The sequence below is a fragment of the Orycteropus afer genome, unplaced genomic scaffold (genome assembly GCF_000298275.1).
Source record: "Orycteropus afer afer isolate SDZICR_OR568_19922 unplaced genomic scaffold, OryAfe1.0 scaffold00099, whole genome shotgun sequence".
Taxonomy (NCBI): Eukaryota; Metazoa; Chordata; class Mammalia; order Tubulidentata; family Orycteropodidae; genus Orycteropus; species Orycteropus afer.
In genome coordinates, this window is record NW_006921686.1 from 9,933,166 (window position 1) to 9,940,869 (window position 7,704).

Here is a 7,704-nt window from a genome sequence, read left to right on the forward strand (position 1 = left end):
GAAGGAAGGTTGGGCAATCCTACTTCTGTAGTAATACTGCCTCGGAAACCCAAGGAGGGGCCGCTATGAGACGGGGCCCACTTGATGGCACATAACGAACGAACGATGCACGTGAAAGCTGGACAATGAATAAGGAAGACTGAAGAAGAGTTGATACCTTTGAATTATGGTGTTGGTGGAGAATACTGAAAATACTGTGGACTGCCAGAAGAATGAACAAATCTGTCCTGGAAGAAGTGCAGCCAGAATGCTTCTTGGAAGCAAAAATGGCCAGACTTCATCTCACCTACTTTGGTCATGTTGTCAGAATGGACTATTCCCTGGAGAAAGATGTCATGTTTGGTAAAGTGGAGGGTCAGTGAAAAAGGAGAAGACCCTCAATGAGATGGACTGACACACGGTGGCTGCAATGATGGGCTCAGGCACAGCAAGGATTGTGAGGATGGTGCAAGGTGGGCAGTGTTTCGCTCTGTTATACATGGGGTCACTACTGAGTGGGAGCCGACTCTACGACACCTAACAACAACAACATGCACATGCGCACACACATACATGCAGGGGTCAAGGTAAAATAGATGAAATCTGAATAAAGTGTAGATTGTACCAATTTCTGGATTTGATGTTGTACCATTAGGAGAATCTGGGTGAATGCATATGTGGGGCCTCTAATACTATGTTTTGCAACTTCCTGTGAATCTATAATTATTTCCAAATAAAAAGGTGAAAAAAAAAATCAATAATGAAAAATTTAACAAGAGTTTAGCAAGGTTCCAGGATACAAAGTCAACATTCAAAACAAAGTGTATTTTTTATCAACAAGACCAGTTATTTGATGACAACTAACAACAGACCAGTTAGAAAATGAAATTTTTAAAAGATATCATTTAAGTAGCATAAACATGTCAAATGCTTAGGGATAAATCCGTGAAAGTTGTATAAGACCTCTTCATATAAAGATAACAAGATGCAGAAGAAAGTGATATCATGAAAGCAAAGGGACTAGAATTTCAAGTAGGAAGTGATATGATGTCAAATATTACAAAGAAGGAGCTACAAGCAAGTGGAAAATAATAGGGTATCGAGAGATTGGCAAACCAATTTCAGTGCATATGGAAGTCAGAGTGTAGTAGATGGAAAGTGAGGTACAGAAGTGAAACACAAATGGACCAGGGCTCTTGATTTTAAGGAGCTACAACAACAACAAAAAGGGTAGAGAGTTTCCATTCAGCAAGGGAGCAGATAACCAGTGCCATAAAACAGGAATCAAAGAGAGTAGCTTTAGCTTCAGTCCTCAGGAAATGATTGCCCCAGAAAGTGCTGTTTGGATGCTTGAAACATGGAGTGAGCAGGCCGAATGTGGGGAAGGGTGTTCCAAGGGGAAAGACCTGCATGGGGGCTGGTACACAGGCTGGGGCGTGGAGGGGTAGGCTGTTGTTGTAGTTGTTAGGCACCGTGGAGTTGGTTCTGACTCATAGCAACTGCATGTACAGTAGAACAAAACATGACCAGGTCCAGTTCCATCTTCACAATTGTTGGTATGCTTGAGCCCATCATTACAGCCACTGTGTCAGTCCACCTTGTTGAGAGTTGTCCCCTCTTTTGCTGACCCTCAACTTTACCGAGCACAATATCCTTCTCCAGGGACTGGTTCCTGCTAATAATGTGACCAAAGTATGAAAGATGAAGTTTGGCCATTCTCACTTCTAAGGAGCATTCAGGCTATACTTCTGCCAAGACAGCTTTGTTCGTTCTTCTGGCAGTCCATGGTACACTCAATATTCTTCACCAACACCTCAATTCAAATGAATTGTTCTTCTGTGGTCTTCCTTATTCATTGCCCAGTTTTCACACGTATATGAGGTTATTGAAGATACCATGGGTTAGGTCAGGAGCACCTTAGTCTTCCAATGATTAAGGGACAAAACAAAACAAAACAAAACAAAATTTGTTGTTGTTGTTGTTAGGTGCCATCGAGTCATTTCTGACTCATAGTGACCCCATGCACAGCAGAATGAAACTGCCCGATCTCACACCAGCTCCACGATCCCTGCTATACTTGAGCCCATCATTGCAGCCACCATGTCAATCCATCTTGTTGAAGGCCTCCCCTCTCTTTCGTGGACCCTCCACCCTACCAAGCATGACATCCTTCTCCAGGGAATGGTCCTTTCTGACAACATGACCAAAATAGGTGAGATGAAGTCTGGCCATTCTCACTTCCAAGGAGCATTCTGGCTGTACTTCCTCCAGCACAGATCTGTTAGTTCTTTTAGCAGTCCATGGTACTTTCAGCATTCTTTGTCAGCACCACAACTCAAAACCATCAACCCTTCTCCGGTCTTCCTTATTCATTGTCCAGCTCTCACATGCATACAAGGCGATTGGATATCATGGCTTCTGTCAGGCACACCTTAGTCCTCAAGGAGACATCCTTGCTCCTCAGCACTTGAAACAGTTCCTTCGCAGTTTACTTTCCCAATGCTACATATCGTCTAATGTCCTGACTGCTGCTTCCATTGGCATCGATTGTAGAACCAAGCAACGTGAATTCTTTGACAACCTCAATCTTCTCTCCATTTATTGTGATGTTGCTCATTGGTCCAGTTGTGAGGATTTTTGTTTTCTTTATATTGAGACATAATCCATACTGCAGACTGTATTCTTCAACCTTCATTGGTAAGTGCCTCAAGTCATCCTCACTTTCAGCAAGCAAAGTTGTATCATCAGCATATCTCAGGTTGTTGATGATTCTTCCTCCAATCCTGATGCCACATTTTTCTTCATATAGTCCAGCTTCTCGGATTATTTGTTCAGCATGTAGATTGAATAAGTATGGGGAAAGGATACAACCCTGACACACTCCCTTCCTGATTTTAAACCATGCAGTGTCCCCTTGTTCCATTTGAACGACAGCCTTCTGGTCTAGGTACAGGTTCCTCATGAGTACAATAAGTGTTCGGGAATTCCCATTCCTCTCAATGTTATCCATAATTTGTCATGATCCACACAATCAAATGTCTTTGCATAGTCAATAAAGCACAAGTAAACATCCTTCTGGTATTCTTTGCCTTGAGCCAAAGAATCTGACAACAGCTATGATATCCCTTGTTCCACGTCCTCTTCTGAATCCAGCTTGCACCTCTGGAAGTTCTCTTGTCAATATACTGCTGCAACCAGTTTTGAATTATCTTCAGTAAGATCTTACTTGCATGCGATATTAATGATATTGTTCTATAATTTCCACATTCTGTGGGATCACCTTTCTTTGGAATGGGTATGAATATGGATCTCTTCCAGTCAGTTGGCCAGGTAGCTGTCTTCCAAATCTCTTGCCATAACCAAGTGAATGCCTTCAATGGGGCATCCGTTTGTTGAAATATCTCAATGGGTATTCCGTCAATTCCCAGAGCTTTGTTCTTCGCCAATTCTTTCATTTCACTTCTCAAATAATTGGCCAGGAAAACCTTATGAATAGCAAAGAAAAAAACATTACCATACCATTTAAAGAACGAGGAAACTGAGTCCTTCAAAGGTCAGTGACTTGCTCAGGATCTGTAAGCTTGAAAGGGGCCAAATTCTGGGGCTTGTTCTGGGCATGTAGACGGAGGAGAGAGAGGGGAGCTATGATGGGCTCTGGCCCCAGACTCCAGAATATGGGCCCACAGGCTCCCGGGAGGTTGTTCCACTCAGAAGAAAGAAGGTCCCTGGTCTCCACATTCCCTCTCAGGGACACTCAGAACCTGTCATGAATGGTTGTTGGAAGAGAGGCCCCTCTTTATTCTGAATACATGTGTTTATGACATAATCTTTTATATGTGTTCCTGAAAAACCTGGAGTTCTGTAAAACAACAGGAACAACAATAAAAATAAAAAAAACCCCACTGTCATTGAGTTGATACTGACTCACAGTGACCCTCATTGGGTCTCCAATACTGTAAATATTTACAGAAGTAGATTGCCTCATCTTACTTCCATGGAAAAGCTGGTGGTTTGAACTGCTGACCTACTGGTTAGCAGCCAAATGGAAAAAACAAGGTTTTATGAGAAAAATAGAGTTAGGGACAGATTGCTCAACAGTATGCAGCTTTCTGATCAGAGAGCTCTAAAAGATCAGTAATGATCCTGATATGAATATTTCTGTTGGTGGTGGTTACCTTCCAGGCGGCCTCGACTCAAGGGGACCCCGTGCACAGTGAACAATGTGCTGTCTGGTCCCCTGTCAGCCCGGGGTAGGTTCCTGGCCCGTTGTGATCATAGAGTTTCCATTGGTGGATTTCAGAAGCAGATCATCAGACCTTTCTTCCTGGTCTCCCAGGTGAAAAGGGCAATCCTACCTCTGCACCATCAAGTTGATTAAATACTAGCACAGTGACATTTTTACAGGCACTCGCTCTTAGCAGCCCCTTCCGTCCAGCCTTTGCAGCCTGGGGCTTGTGCTTACCGCTCAGAGATGCAGTTCCAGAGGACATGGACTTCTAATAGAGACCATTTCCGTCAAAATTCAAAACCTGGTCCCAGTGTAGTCTTTCTCGTTTATCTGTTATTTTAATGTATCTTTGCAGTTTCATCACCTGCATTCACAACTTCACTGCATAGTGTGACATGATATTGAGGCACCAGGGTTCAGTGGTGGAATTCTTGCCTTCCATGGTGGTGACCTGGGTTTGATTCCCAGCCTATTTCCACTCTTGTGTTAGTGGAAATTTGCACATTGCCATGATGCTGAACAGCTTTCAGTGGTGGTCCCGGTTACTAGGACCGACTAGAAAGTAGGGCCTGATGACCTATTTCTGAAAATCAGTCACTGAAAACCTTCTATGGATCACCACAGTCTGATCTGCAGCCATCAGGGCAATGGTGCAGGACCAGGCAGCACTTTGTTCTGTTTTGAATGGCAGCTAACAACAGTAACACAACATGGTGCCAAGTGTGGTGGTCTTTGAAGTCACTAAACACCCACTATGGATCTAAAGGAAGACACGAGTTTTGCTGCTTTTTTTCTTAAGATCTTTTTTTTTGTTTAATGACTAAAGCTTCCCTTTTAACTACAAGAAAACCTGCCCCTTCCTAAGTGCTTCAAAACATTCACTTCTTGGAGAAAATTGCGTAGTAACCAATACTCTGTGTTAGACTGACATCACTCTGTTCATCATTTCCTATGGGGTAATGCATGTCAAAGAAGCGAGTAGGCAGCAGACAGCTTGTTCTGAAGCAGATGCCTAGGCTTGGGTGAGGAAAGGGCCTCGGCTTAGCTCTAAACCAGCTGGGCCCCACAGCAGCAATGGGGAGGAGTAGGAGGGATTTGTCAATTCCCTGAAAAATCTTTTGATTTTGATTGGGATTGTAAGGATTTGGGGAGAATTTATGTCTGCAATATCTTTGACATATATCTTCCAAGAAATTTCATGATTTTCTTGTGGAATATTTTGTACGTATTCTCTTCAGTTCACCCACTTCGTCAGGTGCTGTCCAGTTGGTTTCGATTCATCACGACCCCATGCACAATAGAACAAGCACTGCTCAGTCCTGCACCTTCCTCATAATCACTGCTATGTTGGACTCCGTTGTTGTAGTCATTGTGTCAATCCCTCTCACTGACCCTCTAGTTGACCAAGCATGGTGTCCTCCCATCTGGCTCAGTTGGGGTAACATACTACATAAAAATATTGTTCTACATCCAACTTTGGTGAGTAGTGACTGGGGTCTTAAAAGCTTGCAAGTAGCCATCTAGATGTAACAATGGGTCTCTCCTCATCCAGAGCAAAGAAGAACGAAGAAAACCAAAGATTCATGGAAACAATTACTCCAAGAGACCAGTGGACCATGCAAACCTCAGCCTATATAACCAGAATAACTAGATGGTGCCTGGCTACCCCTGTCAACCACTCAGAAAGGGTTCAGTGCAGGAGATCCTAGATAGAATGGGAGAACAATGTGGAACAAACTCAAAATCATGAAAAAAAAAAAAGACCAAGTTTACTGGTGTGATAGAGCCTGGTGAAACCCCGGAGACTAGTTACCCTTCAGGTCTGGAATTAAACTCACTCCTGTGGCTTCCAGCCAAACAACAGACAGGCACAGAGGGTGAACATTTACATCAGGTAGCTACATTCCTTAGAATGATCAATCATGGAAAAACAGAAGGGCAGTATTTACCCAGGGAGATAGCTCAGGGGGCAGGAATGCATAGGAAAGAACACAGGGAAGAGGTAACTATAGGGAGGAGGTGGGAAAAGAGCTGCTACATTGTTAGAATCGCAGTCAGATGTCATGAAACAATATGTGTATGAACCGCTGTGTGGAAAATGAATTTGCTCTGTGAACTTTCACCCAAATCACAATAAAAAAAAAAATGTTAAGGCATAAAAGGAGTAGATTAAGCAAGCAGAGATGGGGTAAGATAGGTGTCAAGCCACATGGAGATCTCCAAGGACCCAGGAAACATAAGCTGGAGAGACAGGGACCTTCCTCAAGAGCCAAAGCTTTCCTAGAGCCGGTGCCCTGAATTCGGACTTGTAGCCTCCCAAACAGTAGGAAAGAAACTTTTGTTTGTTGAAGCCCCGCCCCTCCCCATGTCTTCCTCTAGGAACTGGTGGTCCCTTCTGATCACATGTCCAGAGCGCGGGAGACAAAGTCCTGCCATGTTTGCTTCTAAGGAGCGTTCTGGCTGTACTTCCTCCACAACAAATTTATTTGTTCTTCTGGCAGCCCGTGGTATAGTCAGTATTCTCCATCAACACCGTAATTCAAATGTTGTCTCAATAGGGCTTTATTTATATATTTGTGGTTGGGATTTTGCTGTTTTTTTCTCTCATCAGTTATTGCTAACAAACCCTGTGACAACATCCATCTTGACCTGCAGCAGTACCCATTTTGAAAAAGCAGGCACCTGGGCTCATTCAGAAGACAGAAGCACAATGAAGAGAGAATGCAAACGAGGAAAATATGGAACCTGAGCACCTGAGTCACCGATCGTGCAGCTTCCACGCACTATGCCCTGTAATTGCTGTCAGCAAGCTCGAAGCACCAGCAGCTCTGCTAGCGTGCTTTGTACCTAGGTGCTGCTCACCTGTGAAGGTTTTCTGATGAGTAACAGCCAGCAGCATATACCAGAGTGCACTCTTCTAAGATGTATTTTAAAACATTAAAACAAACTTGGTTATGGTCCAGAGAGAGAGAGAGAGAAGAGGAAGAGAGGAGAGAGGAGAGGAGAGGAGAGGAGAGGAGAAAGAAAGAAAAACAGGTCTTTTTTGAACCAGTTATATGACCATAATATGAACTAGGAGACCAAGAATGTTGGCTGCCTTCTAGGTCAATAAGTTATAATAGTATTTTGCAACTGGATTTGTTTTATTCCCACATTGGCAAATGGGGCAAGAAAATGTATTTATGTTTTTGTACTATGATAAATAAACTTTTATTTTTTATTTTTTTTAATACCACCTGGCCACAGTACACTTTGGGGATCAAGAAAAATGGCCAGAAAATGATAGTTTCTTTTACAACACCATTTTACATATGTTGTTGTTGTTGTCAAGTCGGACCTGACTCATAGTGACCCCTCCTTGGGTTTCCAAGGCAGTATCACTACAGAAGTAGATTGCCCCATCCTCCTTCTGAGGAGTGGCTGATGGGTTTGAACTGCCAGCCTTCTGGTTAGCAGTCAAGTGCCTTAGCCACTATGCTACCAGAGCTCCCATTTTA